The sequence below is a fragment of the Marmota marmota genome, unplaced genomic scaffold, assembly GCF_001458135.2.
Source record: "Marmota marmota marmota unplaced genomic scaffold, marMar, whole genome shotgun sequence".
NCBI classification, from domain to species: Eukaryota; Metazoa; Chordata; class Mammalia; order Rodentia; family Sciuridae; genus Marmota; species Marmota marmota.
Genome location: NW_025999894.1, coordinates 3,483,902 through 3,504,989, shown reverse-complemented (window position 1 = coordinate 3,504,989; position 21,088 = coordinate 3,483,902).

The following is a 21,088-nucleotide window of genomic DNA, read 5'->3' as shown; positions in this document are numbered from 1 at the left end:
GATTAAGAATTTACCCAATGTTATGGGAAGGATCTTTTGAAAAGTAGAATTTGAATGTTTAATTCTGTTTCTGTTGACTTAAGAAATTATCTAGAAATGCTTATGTACAAATGCATTTTCTTCCTGCTTTTTTAGCTTATTGCCTTAGGAATTAAGTATTTCAAATATTCTATTCTTCATAATGTCATACAGAGTTTTATCTCTAATATAATTAATCAATCAACTTCACTATGAAGTAGTAGCTATGAAAAATATTAGAATCAGGGATTCAGCATCAAAGTCCAGGAATATTAAAGTATTATGGATGCGTACTATATGTAATGATCTTATATTTCTAGAGATGTACCACTCTCACATTAGAACGATGTACCTCTCATGTTAACTAATAAAAATTTCAGTTGAAATCTCATCAGTCCTATCTAGCACGTAAGAAGTTTGGACGTTGACATTTTGTCCTCACAACTCAAAAAGTCAAATAAAATTAAAAATGAATGACTCCTAGATCCATAAGAGAAAGGAAGTCACAAGAGTAAACCATTGCCCCCAAATTGGATAGATCAAGAAGGTAAATAGTGAATGATTGTGCTTTTTGGTTTCAGTACAGTGTTCAATAAATTATATGAAATATTCAATTATTTATCAAAAGATAGGCTTTATGTTAGATGATTTCCCCAGCTATGGTTCATGCAAGCATTTCTGAGAATATTTAAGATAGACAAGGTGGTGCATTAAATGCATGTTTGACTTAACATTATTCTCAAGGTGCACTGGGTTTGTCAGGATACAATTCTGTCATAAGTTGAGGAGCATCTGTACACTGGAGTGTTCTGTCCTTCTCAACAAGGCCTGTCCTTGGGAGAAACTAATTTAATCAGATCCTAAACTGTTAAGGTTTTATCACAATCAAACAACCTGAGGGAGGAGAAATACTCAACACCAGTCCCCTCTAGTCATCATGTTGCAGCTAAGGTAGGAGGAAATTGAGAAGCACATGTAAAATTCACCTTCTGGAGGCACAGTGTCACGGTTTAGATATGAGTTGTCCCTCAAAAGCTCTGGGGGGGGGGGTGTGAATAGACATCCTACAGAATGGGAGAAAATTTTTAAAATATGCATATTAGAGCACTAATCTCCAGGATGTATAAAAAACTCAAAAATCTTAACACCAAAAAACAAATAACCCAATCAATAAATGGGCCAAGGAACTGAACAGACACTCCTCAGAAGATGATATACAATAAATCAAACAATATATATATATAAAAAGATCAACATCTCTAGAAATTAGAGAAACGAAAATCAAAACTACATCTCACTCCAGTCAAAATGGCAGCAATTAAGAATATAAACAACAATAAGTGTTGGTGAGGCTAAGGGGAAAAAGGCACACTCATACATTGCTTCTAGGACTGAAAATTGTTGCAACCAATCTGGAAAGCAGTATGGAAATTCCTTAGAAAACTGGGAATGGAACCACCATTTGACCCAGCTATCCCACTCCTTGGTTTATACCCAAAGGACTTAAAAACAGCATACTATAGTGACACAGCCACATCAATGTTTATAGCAGCACAATTCACAATAGCTAAATTGTGGAGCCAACCTAGATGCCCTTCAGTACATGATTGAATAAAGAAACTGTGGTATATATACACAATGGAATATTACTAAGCATCACAAAAAATAAAAAATAAAATCATGGCATTTGCAGGTTAATGAATGGAGTTGGAGAATGTTATGCTAAGTGAAGTAAGCCAATTCCCCCCCCCAAACAAATGCCAAATGTATTCTCTGATATGAGGATGCTGATGATAATGGGGGATGGGGGAGGGCATGGGAGGAATGGAAGAACTTTGGATAGGGCAAAGCTGGGGGAGGGGAATAAAGAGGGTAGCAAATATGGTGGAATGAGATGGACCTCATTACCCTAAGAACATGTATGAAGACACGGAAGATGTGACCATACTTTGTGTACATCCAGAGACGTGAAAAAATTGTGCTCTATACGTGTACTATGAATTAAAATGCATTTGGTTGCATTATTAGAATAAATAAATAAATAAATCCCATGGGAGACAATGCCAGGAAATTTAGCACAGAAATGATTGGGTTAGGAGAACCTTGACTTAATCAATTCACTAATTCTCTTAAATGGATTAACTGGGTGTGACTGGAGGAGGTGGGTCACTGGGGGTGTGCTTTGGGGGTCTATATTTTGTCCCTAGTGAGCAGAACTCTCTCCCTGCTTCCTAATTGTCATGTTCTGAGCTGCTTTCTTCAACTACACCCTTCCTCCATGATGTTCTGTCTCACCCTGGGGCCCAGAACAATGGGGTTGGCTGTTGATGGACTGATACCTCTGAAACCTCAAGTGCCAAATAAGCTTTTCCTCCTCTAAAATTGTTCTTGTCAGATCTTTTGGTCTCCGTGGTGAAAAGGGTGACTAAACACATGCGCTCACTAAGACCAAAAGCTATACTTACTCCACCCCCCAACACATTTTCACCATGTTACTAAAGACTAATGTATGATATTTCTTGTTATTCAATATATCATATCCATCTACCAACACAAAGCAATAATAATAAAAGACAAAACACATTGATTGAAGAGAGAGAACAAGCATTATAACCAGACTCCAATATGGCAGGGAGGTTGGAATTATCCAACAAGGAATTTAAAACCACTGTTTCTATATACACTGATAAAAACTTACATATAGGTCAAATGAATAACCTCAAGGATATAAGGGACATGAGATGGGAATTAGGATACTTTTGTTATTATAACATCCTCCCACTACCCATGAAATAGAATAGTATTATTTGAAAGTAGTCTTTGATTAATTGCATATATATGTTGATAACTCTAGGACAACTACTTATTATATGAAAGGCTCAATTGAAACCTTCCCAAGGCAGAAAGAGTTAGAGACCAAAACAGGAGCAAAAAGCAAGGACAACAAATAGAAAATGTTACTCAACTATACTAATAATCACTTTGAGTATCCATGGTTTAAGTAATCCAATTAAAAGACATGTCAAAGTGTATCAAAAGTAAGATCCCATTATATATTGTCTATGAGAAACTCTCCTTAAATATAAAGATATATATAGATAAAATGTAGACAGATGGAAGAAGATATATTACACTAACATAAAATCAATGTAGGAGTAGCAATATTAATTTCAGGCACAGTAGACTTGAGAGCAAATAAAATTATCAGGGGTAGAGAAGAGCATTGAACAACCATGAAGGAGTCAATAAGATCATAATAGTATGTATGTACCTAAAAACAATGCGAAAAACATGTAAAGTAAAAATTGATAGAACTACAAGAGATTCAGGTAAACCCTTATTACAGCTAGAGACTTCAGCATTACCCTATCAGAAATAGACACATTCAAGAAGCAGAAAACCATAAGGAGAATGTGATGGTTAATTTTAGGTGTCAACCTGGCTGGATTGAAGAATGCCTAGAGAGTTGACAGAACATCCTTCTGGATGTGTCCATGAAGGTGTTTCCAGGTAAGAATGACACGTGTGTCAGGAAATTGGGTGAAAAAGATTTGCCCTAAATGTAGGCAGCACAAACCAATAGGCTGGGGTCCAGTTAGAACACAAAGGAAATGGAGGAGGTTCACTCCCTCACTGTGCCCTCCATTCCCTGCAGGTACGTTTTTCTGCTGCTATTGCCCAGGGTCATCAGACTCCAGTTTCTCCAGTCTTTGAATGTTTGCATGGACATGCACACCTTAGGCCTTGGCCAGGGACTTCACAATGGTCTCTCTCTCTCAACTATTCTGAGACTTCTAGCCTCTTAGACTGAGTAGCTCCCTGTTTCCCTGTCTTTCCAACCTGCAGATAACCATTATGAGACCTTTTGGCCTCTCTAATCATACAAGCTAATCCAATAAATGTCCTCATATCACTGCATATTGGTTCTATGGGTTCTATTTCTCTTGTGAATACTGACACATTTTCATTCTAATATTGTAGATGACCAGGGGACATTTTCACACTGATAATTGTCAAATGGTTGAGGAGAAACTCAAATGAGATGAAAGCGTTCAAGAAAAGTACTTAATACTTGTGGTATTTCATCCCTGGCTGGCTCTGGAGATTCAGGCCTCTGTTGCCAACAAAGGCCAGAAACACTGGGACAGATAGAAAGCCTCCAGCTCACCAGGACTCCTCACAGTGAGCCTCTGGGATTAAATTAGGTCATTTGGGTCATATGCTGGTGGCTTTATAAGTGGAGAAAGTGAGACCAGAGAGAGAGAGAGAGAGAGATATGTACACATACTTCTTCCATGATGTGATGTAGCCAAGAAGGAACCCTTCCAGTGTCTGTGCCATGCCATTTGGACTTTTAGTCTCCAAAACCATAGGCCAGAAAAAAAACTTTTTTTTTTCTTTATGACATTGTTGGCCTTCAATATTTTGTTATAGCAAATGAAAAATGGGCTAATATGTCAAAGGCCACATAATTGGAAAGTGGCACAATTATAGTATGAACCTGGGCTGTCTGATTCTAGAACCTGTGTTCTTAAATCTTTACAATCTAAAATGCATTTAATGAAATAAAATTGAAGAAGAAATTTAAAAAAGTAGTAAGAAAAACAAAAGGGTCAATATAAAAACACAGGTTTTGAAGCAGAAGTAGAAAATGTTAATAAATGTGAAAAAGGTTTGAACATCTGTCATCAGTCACACACACAGGAATAAATATACTGAGACATGGCAAAAAAAAAAATCAAAATCTATGCAGTGTTTTTGTTTGTTTGTTTTCCTTTCCAAATGACTGAACTTAGAACTGGTAAGGTTTTGGGGAAGAGTCACTTAGGCATTGCCAAAGTGCCTTCCAAATATGACACACCAATTTACACTCCCAAGTGGCAAACAAATAAGAAGGCTTAAAAGTATTTATAGTTTTGACCTAGAAATTCTACTTCTAGGAATCTATTCTAAGGGCAATTTTGGATACACAGAAAAAGTTGTAATCACAGAGATGTTTGTTGAATTTTTTTTTTACTAAAATATTGAAATTTTTGGAATAATTTAAATGCTCAGATATAGGAAAAATAATTGAATAAATTAATGCATACTTATAAGAGATTCTATTGTGTTATAGGATAGATCAGGGATTGGAAAATATAAATTGTAGGCCCAAGTCCGGTCCCCTATTGTTAATTTATTTTTTCCTAGTTTGTTGTATAAAGTTTTATTAGAATATAGCTCTGTTCTTTCATTTGCATATGGCCCAAGGTTGCTTTATAATGCCAAGGGCAGAGTAGAATAGAATAGTTGCTGCAGGAATAGTATGACCACAAAATCTAAATTATTTATTATCTGACATTTTACAGAGAAGTTTCCTGATTTCTATATCAGTCAGTCAATTAAATTGTATTTATAAAGAATGTTTAATGGCAAAGTCAAATGAGAAATTTGTAATTGTAAATGAAATAGGAGCAGGTATTAATTGTGATCTACTAATATATTTACTAAGTAATGATGATGCAAATAATAACAGTATGGTACCAAAACAGGGGCTTGGAATTTCACAGTAGTGAATGGAATAACTCTACATTATGCTTTTAGGCTCGTTTACATTGAATTATCTTATTTTTGTGTGTGAATTCTTTCCTAGTCCTAGTAATTTCTGCTGTGTGCATCATATCTCTTTGCCTCTACACAAACAGTCCTGCACAAACATTCATCTGTGATAATTTATGAAAGTTGAGTCTCCAAACAGCCAGAAGGCTGCTGTCTATGATGATGTCATCTACTTACCCTTAAAGGGCAATGTTTCCCCTAGCTGACTTCCTGATCCAATGACTACACTTCTCACACTGCATGGAGATCTGAAATTAGCTGGCTGACCTATTGGGTAACCGATGCCTGGAAAATTAGGTCACTGTATTACTATGTCTGTTTTTAGGGTTTTAAGAAATTGCAAAGATGAGTATAGACCATCTTGAGCTGCCCCGCCTTTGAAAACAAACAGTGCCTGTCAGTTAATAAATCAGGAGGAAGGAGCTGACAGGACAGAGGTCTGCATTCACTTCTCTCAGTTGTTTTTGCCTGGTTCAGAAATCATTAGCACCTGATAGTGATTTCAATGCTTACCCACCGGGAAAGGCCAATTCCCAGGCCAGGTTTCCGTTAGATAGGAGATAATCTTTGCAGACAGTACCTCAGAGGCAAGAAGGCTTGCAGAACTTCAGGAATGTACCCTAGTGCTTTGGCCGACTTGTCAACGTGTATTACATGTAAAAATGATACAATCACACAATGTCCCATAAGTCTAACTAATTACTTCTTTTGTTTGATTTAACAAGGTAGGATCATATCAAAGAGTAAGAAATGTAGTAACATTTCAGAGATTGTATAAAAGAATTGCCTGGAAGTATATATAGATTTACAATTGCTTCCACTGATTGAACTAGAAAATGGAGAATTAAAATTAGGAACTTAAATACTGCTTTAGTACAAAATGCAGTCATCGTATGTTGTTACCTACATAAGAAAGGTTGTATGTGCATAACAAATGTACAGATGTTATATTTGCTTAGACAACTGGTGTCTCGGACGTGGCTCCTTTTTCAAAAGCAAAATGGACAACACTGAATGTTTACTTTGTTGTTATGATGGTTTGTTTTGTTAAAAGGGTGTCTAATCTATCCTTTCTTGAAATGTTTTTGTATACATGGTATGCCACCAATATTCTGATATGTACAGTGAATGCAGAGAGTAATGAATGACCGTCTCATTTGTTGAGAAATTCAAAGTCCAAAGAACAAGTGACAGCGCAGGACAGTGAGGACATAGAGTGAAAACTAAAAGGAGAGGCAGGGATGATGTCACTCAGGTAACTTAAGACGTTTCTGGAGGAGAAAGGAGAGTTTTCTGGGTAGACAAGATGAGAGAGGTCATTTTAGGTAGAGGAAAACCAGGCACAAGAGCGTAGGAGCATGAAATAGCTCAGAGTAGCCAGATTCTGTGGGGCAAAGGGAGAGGGAGAGGGAGAAGGAAAGGGAGAGGGAGAGGGAGAGGGAGAGAGAGAGAGAGAGAGAGAGGGAGAGAATAAATAGAGCCTACAGCATTACAAAACTTATGATCACAAGAACTCTGAATGCCAAGATAAGGAGACTGAATTCATCTTCCAGCTAGCAGAAAGCCAATTAAAGGTTTTGTTTTGTTGTTGTTGTTTTTTCCCCTAACATTTGAGTAGCATCAATCAGGCAACACTATAAAAGAGGGATTGATTTTTCAGAGGAGAATCGGGGACAGAGGCCACTAAGATACCCCAGCAGTCATAGAGCAGGGAGATGTTGAAGCCCATGAATGTGATGAGCAGAAAAGCAATAATGAGAGAAGTTTAAAACAGCACCGTCCAATAGACTTAATAATGAGATTCACATGAGTAAGTTTAAATTTCCTAGTAGCCAAATTTTTAAAAGGAAAACAAAATCTGAAATTAATTGTAATAATGTATTTACTTAATTCAATACATCAAAAATATTGTCCTTTCGACGTTAAAGATGTATGTTAGATTCTTTTGGGCAAGCCAATGTGTATTTAAAAATGACAGCACATCTCAATTTTGGCCAATCACGTTTCGAGGGCTCAGTCGTCACATGTAGTAGTATTAGTGTCTGCCATCTTGGATGATACAGATTTGGAAAATAGAATCTGGAAGACACAATGATCAACTGGAATAATAATAATAATAATAATAATAATAATAATAATAATAATAATAGAAATATCATTACCAGTTATTGAATACTACATCTGAGGAAGGAATACTTACCATATAATATTTCATTTGTACTTACCCAATCAGATAAGGTAGGATTTTTTTTTTTTCCTGGCAATAGACAGGCTTAACTAACCTGACCCAAGTCACATAGCTGACAAAATTTGGACGGAGTCTGTGGAATGGTCTAGCTCAGACTCTTAACCATCTTATAATACTGACTTTGAAAAGAGGAAAAGGAATTGAGAGTGATCCTAGCCATTCTACCATGGAAAGGCAGACTGAAGATGGTATTGATGATATTATCATTCATGGCTACTGAGGTTAAAGGAGAAGTCACAAATACGAAGAAGTAACTAGTGAGCTAAATTAATGTCATTGATGGGAAATTACAACTTCCCCCTACTATTTATTGTCTATCCTGTCAAACATGAAGACAAAGTCTCAAAGTAGAGCTATGTGTGTCTGTTTTGTTCTTGCTGTATCTCCAGTGCCTAGAACAGTGTCTGCAGGCATACCATGGGCACTCAATAGATATTAAATGGGTAGATGGAAGGACAGCCAGTAGACACAACTAATAAAGCAAGGAGGTAAGAATTTCAGGCAGTGAATTTAGACACTGTTCTAGCCACATGAGATAGCCATGTTTTTCAGGTGCCTATTGACTGAGCACCCGCATTAAAAACATGGATACTGAGAAGAAAACGAAAACCAGGAAGGATGATAACTTGAGTGGGTTTTGCTGGAAGAGAATAAAATCACAGGAAACAAACTAAGAAAAGTCAGAGTGATGTAAAGAAAGGAAAGAATTGTACTGAGAAACTTAAGACAGATGTGAGTTTCAGAAGTAAATATGCCCCACTGTCAAATAAAATATTGATCAACCATATAGGGATTATGGTGAGTAATGGACTCATGGGTTTGGCAAAATGAAATTCCAAAAGAGCATACAAGCTTCACCATCTCCCTATCTCACTTCTTCATCTATGGGAACCCTTATAAGTCAGTGTCATACAGAGTCACAAAGGGCATGCCAGCTAATCCTTCCAAACCCTGTCCAGCTACACTACTGAATATTAAGCAGGCAGAGAAATTGGCATTTCAGTTTAAATGCAATGTAATTGAATGTTCTTTAAGACATATGCTATTGGAACATTATTAAAAAGTCTAAATGGTACAGATTTATTTTTATATTTCTGAAGCATCTTTAGGAATAGAAATGTTAAAACTATGTAAACTTTGCTAACAATGATCATCTCTAGTTATTGATATTGTGGTTCTGCCTTCTCTTTTCCTCTCTAACCCCGGGATATCTATTCTATAACTTTTTTTGTTTTCAAGTTCTATATAATGTGCCTGCGTTGATTTTGTAATGGACAATCTTAGATTTTATTTTTCAAAGGAGGAGGGTTGGGGAGAGTGATAGGCAGTAGCTGTCAAGAGGTGCAAGGTCAAAAGTGGATTTATTTGGAATGGCAGAAATGTCTTCGTGTTTATAACAAAGAAGTCAGTCGAGAAGGGAAGCCTGAAGATATGGACAGAAGGGGGTCCCCAGTGGGGCAAGGTCTCGAGGAAAGCAGAGGGATGCAATCCAGGAGCAAGGGTACAACTGGAAAATTGCCGGGCTCCTGGAAAGAAACACTTTTTTTTTTTTTTTGTAGGAAGAAAGATACATGCCTATACCTGACAGAGAGGAGCAGAAACAGAGCCAGTGAGAGGATGGAGGACGTGTGAGAGCTCATCCTCCTGGGGATGGAGGCTGGTGTCTGCAGAGGGCTTGAGACAGGTGGTCCATGGTAGCTGGTATGCAAACAGAGGAGCTAATGAAAGGCAAAGAAAAGCACTGCTATCCAGCCCCAAGTGCCCACTGGAAGTAGAGACTGTACTTTTCAGAAGCACTAAGCCACCCATGTGCATAATTTTCTCTAGCCCTGCTCAGAAACCTGAGTACAGGAGCAGAGATACATTTAGGCTCCACATTCTCAGTGTTAAAATAGCCAAAGGGAATGGGGGGCTTCATAAATTCATCAGCTGCCAAAAAATATATGTGAAGACACTGTAGGATGAAAAGCCAAGAAGCAGCTCAAAAATATTTGTGAGCTCTCCTCAATCACTGAGGGCTCCTTTCTCTGGAATCACGGAAATGGCTTTAAACAACCATCCCCCCCCCCTTTTTTTTTCTAAATGATCTTCTCCAGGCAGCATGAATTCAGACCTTTGCATTCAAAGAAAGCAATCATCCTTTGTAGGAATTTTAGATGTTGGAGTGATCCATAAAGTAGTCATTGAAATACACCAGCATCTCATTATTCTTAGTGTCCTTTCTCTCCACAGCAATGGAAAAACCTTCAGCTCAGGGTATGACCTTGCTAATCAGAATGAACAATGTCTTCCTTTGCAGGGGATGCCATGGGGTCTTCCACATTTTCCTGCGGCCTATTGTCCTTTGCACGTATCATAATCTCTCAACGATCCTGCCTGTCTGGTGATTGTTCCAGTTTTATCTATCTAGTTCTTTAGCTTTTGTATATCTCCATTCCTTCTTGGAGCTAATCCAAAAAAAGGCTCCAATCAAAAGGAATATTTACACCCAGCACCTTTCATCATTATCAAGGAAAAACAAGCAGGCAGATATCACACTGCCTTCCAGCGTAGTGAGGTGATTCTGATGACAAAGCAGCACCTTAAAGATACAAACGGATGAAGCAGGTTCAAGTTCAAGACCACAGTCTGCTTTCCTCTCATCATAGCAGGCCCTACTGAGAGATTACTCATTCTGAAACTTTACATTCACATTTTACATTACGGATTATTTACATCATTCTTTTCCTATTCAACGTTTTTTTTTTTTAAATCACCTATCCCTATCCATCAAACTCCACAGTCTGCATTCCGATGTGGATTGTTCACCTGGCCCCTATTTTTAATTCCACTGCTCTCATCAATCCTTGGTGATGGCGGAGCAGGTTTACTTGTTATTTTTCATGCAGGCCACAAGCAGTACCACCTCAATGCCTTTGCTTATTCAGAATTGTTCTCCCCAGCCACATTCCACTTTCCCTCCAGTCCCAACACAAGCCCATTCATTCTGGGGTACTGGGGGGATGGACTCTGCAATTACAGAGCTTCTGTGATCACCACCTTCTCTGGACAATTCAAACTCAGAACCTTCTGGGGCTCTGTAAAAGCTCCACGCTCCAAAATGGGGGTTGAGAGAGGCTGGGGGTTGGTAAGTTGGGGAGATATTGGTCAGAAGATACAAAATTTCATTAGAAGAGAAGAATCCATTGTACAGCACAGTGACTAGAATTAATAACAATATATTGTGTTCTTGATTTTTTTTTTTTTTGGTAAAGTTTCACCCAAACACTGAGCCACGTCCCAAGCCCTATTTTGTATTTTATTTAGAGACAGAGTCTCACTGAGTTGCTTAGTGCCTCGCTTTTGCTGAGGCTGGCTTTGAACTTGATCCTCCTGCATCAGCCTCCCGAGCTGCTGGGATTATAGGCATGCATCCTTGAAAACTGCAAAGAGAGTAGGTATTAAATGCTCTTATCCTACAAAATGTTAAGTATCTAAGGTAACGCAAATGATCATCAGACATTTCACAATGTATACATTGTGGTACATAAAAAGCATATGCAATTTTTATTTGTCCATTAAAATAAATGAACAAATAAAATGAACAAGTAAAACCGAAAGTATCAACCATTACCATAAAAAATGCACATGGGTAGAATCTCACACCAGAAGCTTATGTTTCTCTTGTGCAGACTGGTGCTTCCTCAAGTTCAATGTGCACATGACCCCTCCAAGAGCATTACTCAATACTTAGATTCTGGTTCAGTAGGTCTAGGATAGAGCTGGCAATCCCACTTTGAGACCATACCAGGACCACACCGAGTAGGAAGGGTGTGTAGGGCTGGGGAATTTGTATTGTTATTATTTGCTGAACAATTTTGAGGCAACTTGCATAGGACCTGATATACATTTAGGAACTACCTCCATTGTTCTTTTGGTGGCTAGCATGTATTCTCAGGTATTACGGCATGCATTTTTTCCATGATTGTGTTTGGCTTGTGTCCTCCACTAACTTATACATTAGAGAAAAGAGAGCACCAACAATGTACCCCTTTGCTCTGTTCAGCTGTCCATGTGCCTTGCAGTCAACATCTAAGACATACATATTAATCAAAGAAAAGAAGCGCTGTTCCTGCTTCAGTACAAAATTATCACAGAGAAAGAATTTCAAGGCTGCTGCAGCAATAAATACACCATGAAAAGAAGAATGATATTAATTTTGGAGAGTTCCCTTGAATTTTAACATATGTAGTTCCAATTAACTATGACAGGATGCACATTAAAACCCACAGCTCTGCATCTCTGGTGCCACTCACCTGAGGTTTCTCTGCTGCATTTATTATTCATGTGGCCAGGGATTCTTGCTAATTACCAGGTGTCTTGTTCCCTTCTGCCCACACCTGATTTCAGGATGTTGAGGTCAACGGCTCAGCTTTTCAAGTTCCCTGCATCACACTGCACCCTGGTTTGAACACCTGAAATGTATAAAATCTAAGGTTAACATGGATTTTATTTTGTCCTTTGGAGCAGGAAAATATAAAACCTGAGCTCCAGGAATGGCATATTTCCTGTTTTTATTGGTCATAAAACGTTCACAGCAGGAGCAGGTGGCACAGACAGAGTCACAGAATCAACTAACCTCTAGCACGTTTCTTTCCTCTGGGAGGGCCCGCCTCCCTTTCCATACTGAAACCACATTTGAACACCTGCACAGAAAACCCACTGCAGTGCTCAGAACCACTGTAAGTGTGCAGTTCAGTGATTTCTAGTAAATGCACATAGTTTTGCATTTGCCCCAATGATCTACATTTTTGCCATTTTGATTATGATTATTATTATATTTGTTAACGGTTAATTCCTAGATCCAGAGAACAACTCATCAACTTTGTGTCTCTGTAGATTTGTATTCTCTGGACATTTCATATAAGTCAAGGTGTGCTACCACATGACCTCCTGTCTTAGTTCACTTAACATGGTATGTTGAAGGCTCATTCCTGTTACAATGTATCCTACTTTATGTTATTGCCAAGAAGTATCCCTTCCTGTGGAAACATCACATTTTATTTATCCCTTCAGTAGCTAATGGAAAGTTGAGTTATTCCTACTTTAGGTCTATTATGACTAGGGCTTCTACGAATGTGCTTATATGTGATTTTGTGTGGACTTTCACTTTATATCTCTTGGGTAAAGGCCTACAAGTGGAAAATCTGGGTTGTATAGTAAATTTGCTTTCACCTTATAGGGAAACACAAAGTATACCATTTTACGTCTGCTAGCAATGTATGAAGAGTGCTTCTACTCTACATCTACAGAAAACATTGTTATATATTTTATTATCGTCACTATCTTCACAGGAGCAGCATAGTATTTAACTGTGGCTTGCCCTTGCCTTTCCCTAATACTAATGATACTGGGACATCATTTCATGGCATTTTGTATCTTCTGTGGTGCAATATTTCAATTGGCTTAGTTTCTTTTTCAGTAAAACTTCCATAATGCTTCTTTCTCAAAACTGATCTCTCTTATATGCATGACAACAATGTAAAACTTACAGAGACCCACCGCTCTGTAAGTAGAAAAGGACTTAATAATATTAATAGTGCATAGGGCAATAAATACATTTGGGGAAATTTATGTTTCATTTTACAGTGTACAATAAAAAAACATTTTACTAACCTGAAGGTTTTCCATTAATTAACTCACATTTCTGTTGGCATGGCTCACTTTTTTTTTTCTTTTTAACATTACGCTAAGCCATCACCCCACGCCCCATGATCCTAAACACATAGCAGCTATTACAGCAGGGGAGCAGATGGTGAAGGTTTCCATAAAAGAGAAAGGGAAACAGACTAGCCCAAAGAGAGGTGAGCAAACACAGCACATGAATGGTGAGAACTGAAATGGAGGGTCAAGTACAAATTAAAAATAGAAGCCATGACAACTAAACTTGTTTTGGGGAGGAAAACGTCTCTTTAAAATATGGTTAATGAAGAGCGTGCATACATCAAGTATTATTTTTATTTGCTTTTGGAATGTCGCCATACAAAATTATTTGTTTTTGTTCTTGTACTTTTATTTTTTACAAAATTATTGAAGACAATAGTAAAATAGAGTATAAGAGATGATCAAGGGCTGGGGTTGTGGCTCAGTGGCAGAGCACTTGCCTAGCATATGTGAGGCACTGGGTTCGATTCTCAGCACCACATATCAATACATAAAGAAAACAAAAGATGATCAAGGTTATTTAATAACAGTCCAAAATTTTATAAAGGAATACCTTTCTTCTTATTTTCTCTTTAGGAAAGTTAAAAAAAATTGTGTAATTAAACAAGGAGATAATTATTGTTTTCCCCAATTTTCTTTTTGTGTACAGTAACAACAGCTAAAGGGAGCCACCTGATATCTCTTTTTTCATTTTCTTCCATTTCCTCAATTAATACAATGAGACTCTATAGGACAGTCACCATCTTTACCCACCAGGTAGTTATTCCTCCAAGTTGAGCTGAAGACACCTCATTTGTGAATTGCTCTTGGCATTATTCTGGTTTCGTTCTGTGTTTCTTATTTGCTTTCCTGATTTAGTATCCAAATTAGGATAAAAAGAAATACTTTCATTTTGCTCAAAGTCTCATTTCCTCTTTGAAACCTGAAAAAAGAATCAACTCTTCTCTTTTAGATGGGAAGAAAAATTTTTAAAATATTTTTCATGTGTTGTTCTGTGCAACTCTACAATGTGACTCCACCTGTATGGATGCTCTTAATTACTCACAGTGACTGTGAGGTCAAAGAAAAGGAAGAACGCCTGACTGTGCCTCTAATGTATAGACCATGTCTCATATGTCATCAGGAATCTTCAGATATGTTTTAAGTATGTGACTAAATGAGAGCTAAAGGTAAGTCACTCTTATTTTTTTTAATTAGCACTTGCTTGATGAGAAGAACTGTAATTTTTATGTTTTTATAGTGCCTTATAGTTATACATAATACATATACATTATGTCAAAATATATAATAATTTTGAAATAATCATGCAAGCATGGAATATAATTTGTTCCACTTCAGTCCCCAGATCTTCCTCTTTTCCTCCCCTTCTCACCCTCTTACCCTTTATCTATTATTTTTAAAAATACATCACTGGAAGAAAATCAAAAGAATAACTATATATCTCAAATTTGAAATTTTAATGAAAATCATAGAAAACCTGTTGGATCGAATTCAGTTCTGAGCTGCGATTTGAAGCCCTTTGAATTACTGGTGACTCTTCATTGGACAACAGTTTTGCAAAAATATGTACATCACTACCTTCCCTACTTTACCGTGAACACAACAGAGAACACAGTGGGCAATGCAGACTGGGAGGAAGACAGAAGAGAGAAAACTAACAACTTTGAATTTTTCTGTATCTTCCAAGAATCCTATCCCATCTCCCCAAATCTACACCTGCCTAAAACATCAATTTCTGCATGCACACGAAAAGATAATTGTCAAAGTGTGTATATTACTGCTTGCTGCCAAATAATAGATAATAATAACATATTTTCATCATCTAAATAACTCAGCAGTTATAAAATGCCCACTACTATTCTAAAGTTGATTTTCTAAAGTCTAGATTATCTAGTCAGCTACTCATATGCATCTTCTCTTTATTCATCTAGTTCAGTATTTAACTGCTTTGTGAGTGGGAAGGACCAGGGACCCATTCTTTTGGCAAGTAATTTTTAATGACAATTTGGCCTTGGTTTTACTGCAAAATTTTTCTTTTGAACCCTGTAAACCTCTCTAAATTATTGAATAATTAGGTTAATGTTAATAAGGAGCCCATAATTCGTGTCAGTAAGAAAAAGATAAAAATATGATAAAAGAGTGATAGAAACAGGCTTATGCTTTTAGGATTGTTCTTTTTAATCACCAACTTGGATAATCACAGGCTGTGTAGAGCAACCCTACACCTGTGCCATGTGTGGACAGCACTAATGATGGTTATTATAAATAACACCAAACCTTTCCAATGTACAATGCTCTCACGCAATTACCTGACATAATAACATATGTCTTGCAGTGTAATTATGGGAATCATTATACCCATTTACAGATTAGAAAATTGAGACTCAGAGAACCAAACCAGACAAGAAAATATAACAGATGAGTGAGAAGGCCCCAACTTCAATCCTACTTTATCTGCTTCCAAACTCTTCACACTTTTGAGATGTCCTTTTAGATTCACAGCTAGAAGAGTTGTTAGGAGACTTTAGAATAATAAATCAATATTAGTGAGTCATTTTATCAAGTTACATTACATAAAACAAATAAGTAGATCTGTAAAAGATTCCCATGGAGAAACAGCTTCTGCAGATATTTATATTCATTAAAATTTCTTAGCTGTTAGCAAAATACTTTGAAACTAATGTCTAAGAAAAAAGTATGAGGCTTAATATTTTTGCATCCCCAAACCAATATGCCTAGTTCCAGTTCCTATGTGTATGTCCATGTATTGTTTTCCTCTGTTAATATGTAAATAAAAGGTGACTAGCTGGCACATAGGAGACAGGGATGAGTAGTTTAAACTTGAGTCTCAGACATGGTATCAAGAACTTGCAATTCCACAGATTGGTTTATTTATTGTTCCACTTCATTCTTGGCCATACCACTTTCACCTGTGAGTTTGAACTACATACACAGAGACTTCAGAACAAGCAAAATTTCTTGAGCAGATGTTGTCTCCACATTAGCCTGGAAGGACCAGTTCTAGATAATCGCTTTAGGTACTTCCCCATGGCAGCCAACAAAGAAAGTGAGGATGCCATAGTGACAGGTGGAAACATCTAGAAGTTCCTCAGGTTGACTCTGTGATATGAGGTAAAGTCCACCAAACAATTTTCAGGTAAGATGGTGGAGGGTACAGTTCATCACTGGTGCCTTGGAGCATCCAGATGGTGATGTGGCAGAGTGAGACGAGCCCTTTATTTTGTGCAATGTGAACATTTAAAATTTAACATAAACATTTGGAATAAAGTCCAGAGTTCTTATCAAGACCAGAATAAGCACAAGATGTAGACCCTGCTCACTTTCTTATATCATCTTCTACCACGCACCTTCTCTAGCTGAGCACCTTGCCTTCCCTGGAACAAGGATACTCCTAAGGACCACACATTGAAAGCCTTCTGCATCTGAAAAGTTCTACTCTCATTTATCCATAGATTCTCACTAGAGCTACATCAGGCCTCAGGTGCCATAGCTTCTAATCTGAACAATGCCTCTGAAAATCCATTTAAAATAGAAATTTCTGACGTTCTCAGCAATGCCTTATTCCTCTTCTAATTTTATGTTATCTAATGCAGTTTTAATAATCTGCTATTACATATTTATACTAGAATACTTTATATAATATACTTATTTGTTCATTTGCTTGCAGTTTCCACCTCCATTCTCTGTGCATCACCTTAATAAACCAGTAAGAAAAAAAAAAGACACTCTTCTGCTCATTTCTCTCTCTGTGGACTCGAGAACCAGGCCTTGCACAGAGAAGGTACTCAGAAAATATTTGTTGAGTGAATGAACCCACTCCTGCAACTCAGACTCAAAGCTAGGGAAAATGCATTTCAACAGCGCTAACCCACATGTTATGATGGGTATCAGGGAATTCCATGCATGTAATGCATAGTGTTAAGCCTTACTTGAAAGCGATTTCATGAAGTCAGGTAGATACAAGGGAATATGGTACCTTAAATTGGGCCTAGGAACCCTGGCACAAAACTCACATTGTGTTTCCATGTTGAAGGCTTTCCTGTGGGTCGCCAACCTCTATGTTATCAGTTCCTAGGCGTCTACACCTTTTTCCTCTGAGTCACTTCCTCCGAGTTGCACATTTGATTACGGTAATTAAAGAAAACGTCTTCCTATGTGAAGTAAGGTGTGAAAGAACAATCAAAACAATAAAATGGTGAGAACATTTCTCCAAGCAAAAGCAATTTCCCCTTTAAAAGAGCTCACCTATTATGATCTCTGTGGAAGCATCTATTTTCAGTTTATTACTTCTCCATGATGAAGAACAAACTCATCCCAGGGAACTAAAATACTAGGGTAAGTCACAACGACCACATTTTCATTCCTTGCCAATCAAAACTCATAAGGTATAATGTCATTAAATTAAGCTCAGAATAGCAACTTCCAGGGTCTAGTAAAGTGCTTTGGGAAGAAGGCTGTACTTAGTCCACCCTTTATTGTATTATATTAACAGCATAGCATATAAATAGATCTTCCAAGGTTCATGCTCTATTTCTTGGTGGAAGTCAGCTTATAAAATCCTGAGGACCGTATGTCCACTATGTCCATAAACTCAAGTAATTCCCAAATGTTCATTTGTATTCATAATTATGTTCAGTCATTCAACATATGCTCTGAGCCCTCATTATATGCATGGCAATGTTTGTTATTAAATTTTAATTAATAGTGTTATGAATTATTTTTGAGAGCTTTGCATACAAATCACTAGGTCAGGTACAGCTGGAGAGACAAACATCATCAAAGTATGCTTTCCTACTTCAAAGGGTACCCAACGTAAGAAGGTTTGGACCATTAAAGTATGTTATTTAGATAGGGAGAAAGGATAATGAGACTATAGGAAGTAAAGATAGAAGTCAATGAATGTTCCAGAAACAATGAGCCCAAAAAGTAGGGGGAACAGGAGGAGATGTCATTTCAAACATTGGGTGGCTAAGTGGTTCATCTTGGCCACCGTCCCAATCGTGGGTGGAGAGAAAGAAATTCCTCTCACCCTTTGATCCCACTCAGCTCGCATTGGTGTAAACCATAAACTATCTAGCTACTATCTCTGGAGAGCTTTCTCATCTGACCACATCTTGTTTTGGGCATAGAAATGATGCTACTCAACAATAGACACATGTGTGATGAATTCACTTTATAAGGCTTTGTACAGGAGGGACCTAGATGTTCTCAACCTTTGTAGCCCATCAACAAAGAAAGTGTCTATAAATAGATGCACTGCTGGAATGTGAAGAGGGCCAGTCTTGGATCTAGTTAGCACTGACTTTTCACTCTGCTTGAAGGGCATAGACATATGCTTTGGGCCCTGGTTTTGTGCATAACACCATGTGTGGTTGAGTTTTAATTATAGTGTTGAAAGTAATTTAAGAGATAGGGATTATGCAATAGCTTGCCTCCATCCCCATTTTGCAGGGAAAGAAAAGGTGGGAGAGCACCAGATGCACTTGAAATCTTGAAGAGAGTTGGAGTATTAAACCTGATTCCCCAGCATCAAACCACCCTTTTAATATGGGAGAAAAGCCTATGAGAAGTAAGACAGACATATTATTTATCATCTAAACCTGGATATATTTTAGAACAATGTGAGTACTATTAATCATTTCATCAGAATCACAGGTTTAACACTAGCCCTTATGGTCAATGAAATGGTGGATGGAGGTGAAATGATACCATCTTCTTTCAATCAAAGTTATTAACCTAGCATCTAATACACTTTGCGTGTTTCCTCCGGGAAGCTAGATATACCGCCTAGCTCAATTGCCTGCATTTGAGGCTTGGAGGGAAAAAAAAGGGGAGTTTAAGTACAGAATCAGAAGTTTTTCATTGTAACATGGGGATTCCAATGGCATAGCAGACGTACTCAGAGACAGCAGCATCTGGCACAGGAGTAGCTACTGTCCACAGGAGAAGGCACATCTGACAGCAAAATCAAAGGTCAACTGGTGAACAGCACCACTCTTAAGTCCATAGGGGACATCCTGGCTACACCTTTGCTTACCTGATTTCTGTTTGAGTCTTGTTCTCTAACTAGACCTAAGTACACTGTTAAACTCCTTAGATGGTGATGAAGACAGCGATTTTCTGTTGACTGTTTTAACCTGAGGACCTCAGCTATTAACTGGGGATGGCACTGATAATATAAAAGCATTCTGCAAAAAAAAATATCTAATAACATCTTTTGAGCTTAGAATACTTTTCTAAAAATAGCCAAGAATTTTGTAACACAACTCTCTTTTCTTTCCAATCTCTCACACTCACAGATACATATGTACATAATCAATCAATAGAGGCATTCATATAAGTTCTATTAAAAAAGAGGCTGAGATATTTTAAGAAGTCACAGTTGAAAGAAAATATTCAAGGCTTTTGAAGCTCTTGTCAAATTATTTACCTTCAATTTTAGATGTAGCAGCTGATGTATTGAAGTAAACAAATATTCATCTGCAAGATTACAGATGGTGCATATTAATTGCTGCACACATCAACTTGTAATGGAGCTTTGTAATTATAGTTAATGGATTTCATAATTGCTAGAGGCGTAGGGAAGGGGAGAAATGTAAAGGATGCAATAAGCCAAGGAAGATAAGTATTTGTTTGAATAGAGTTGATAAAATGCTCTTCAAATTTTTCTAATTTAGGAGAACATGAAAATAAAGCATATGTTCCCTGCCTGTGAAGTGTGGGTACTACAATAATTAATGCCACAGTCTTAAACCAGAAGGCAAATGCCAGAATGCTACAGGTAAACTAGCAAGAATCAGAGCTTGTTTCTATCAATCTGGTTTATGGACAATAAATAACTGAGAATCATCTGAGACTGCTCCAAAAGGCATACAGGAGGCTGGAAGAGGGTGAATGTCCTGATTTTAGAGAGAAGAGCAAGAGCATAGATAAAGATAATAGAGCCCTGGATTTGGATTTGAACCACCTTAAGTTGCATCCTGCTCATTCAGGTGATGTTAGGGGACCTAATTCAACCTCCTGTGAATGGTGACTAAAGATGAGACCAAGCAGCTACCAGGCCATGATGCCACGGTAATAATTGACCATTTTTTGCATTATGTGTCGTGTACTGCTCACACAAAAACCTTTTATAAAATTGCTCTGGAATGAAGGATGGGAAACTAGGATGTAAGGAACATTGAGTACCACTTGCTCCTTCTCAATCCATTGAAGCTTCCTTTGGCTCAATCCATAAATAGATAAATAGTTTTTTTTGTTTGTTTGTTTCTTTGGGTTTTTTGTTTGTTTGTTTGTTTGCTGGCCCTTGAGGGTGGGTTAAAAAATGGGGGAAAAAAGGACTCCTTACACACTTATTCCTCTAATTAACTTAAACTCCATTTGAAACAAAAACTTACAGGTTACTTCCTTATTGCCTACATTTCTGGACACAATTAAGAGTGATAAAATTTAAATAGCTCCCATCTTTTCAATCTTTCCAAAGAGTCAGAGGCAATGTGG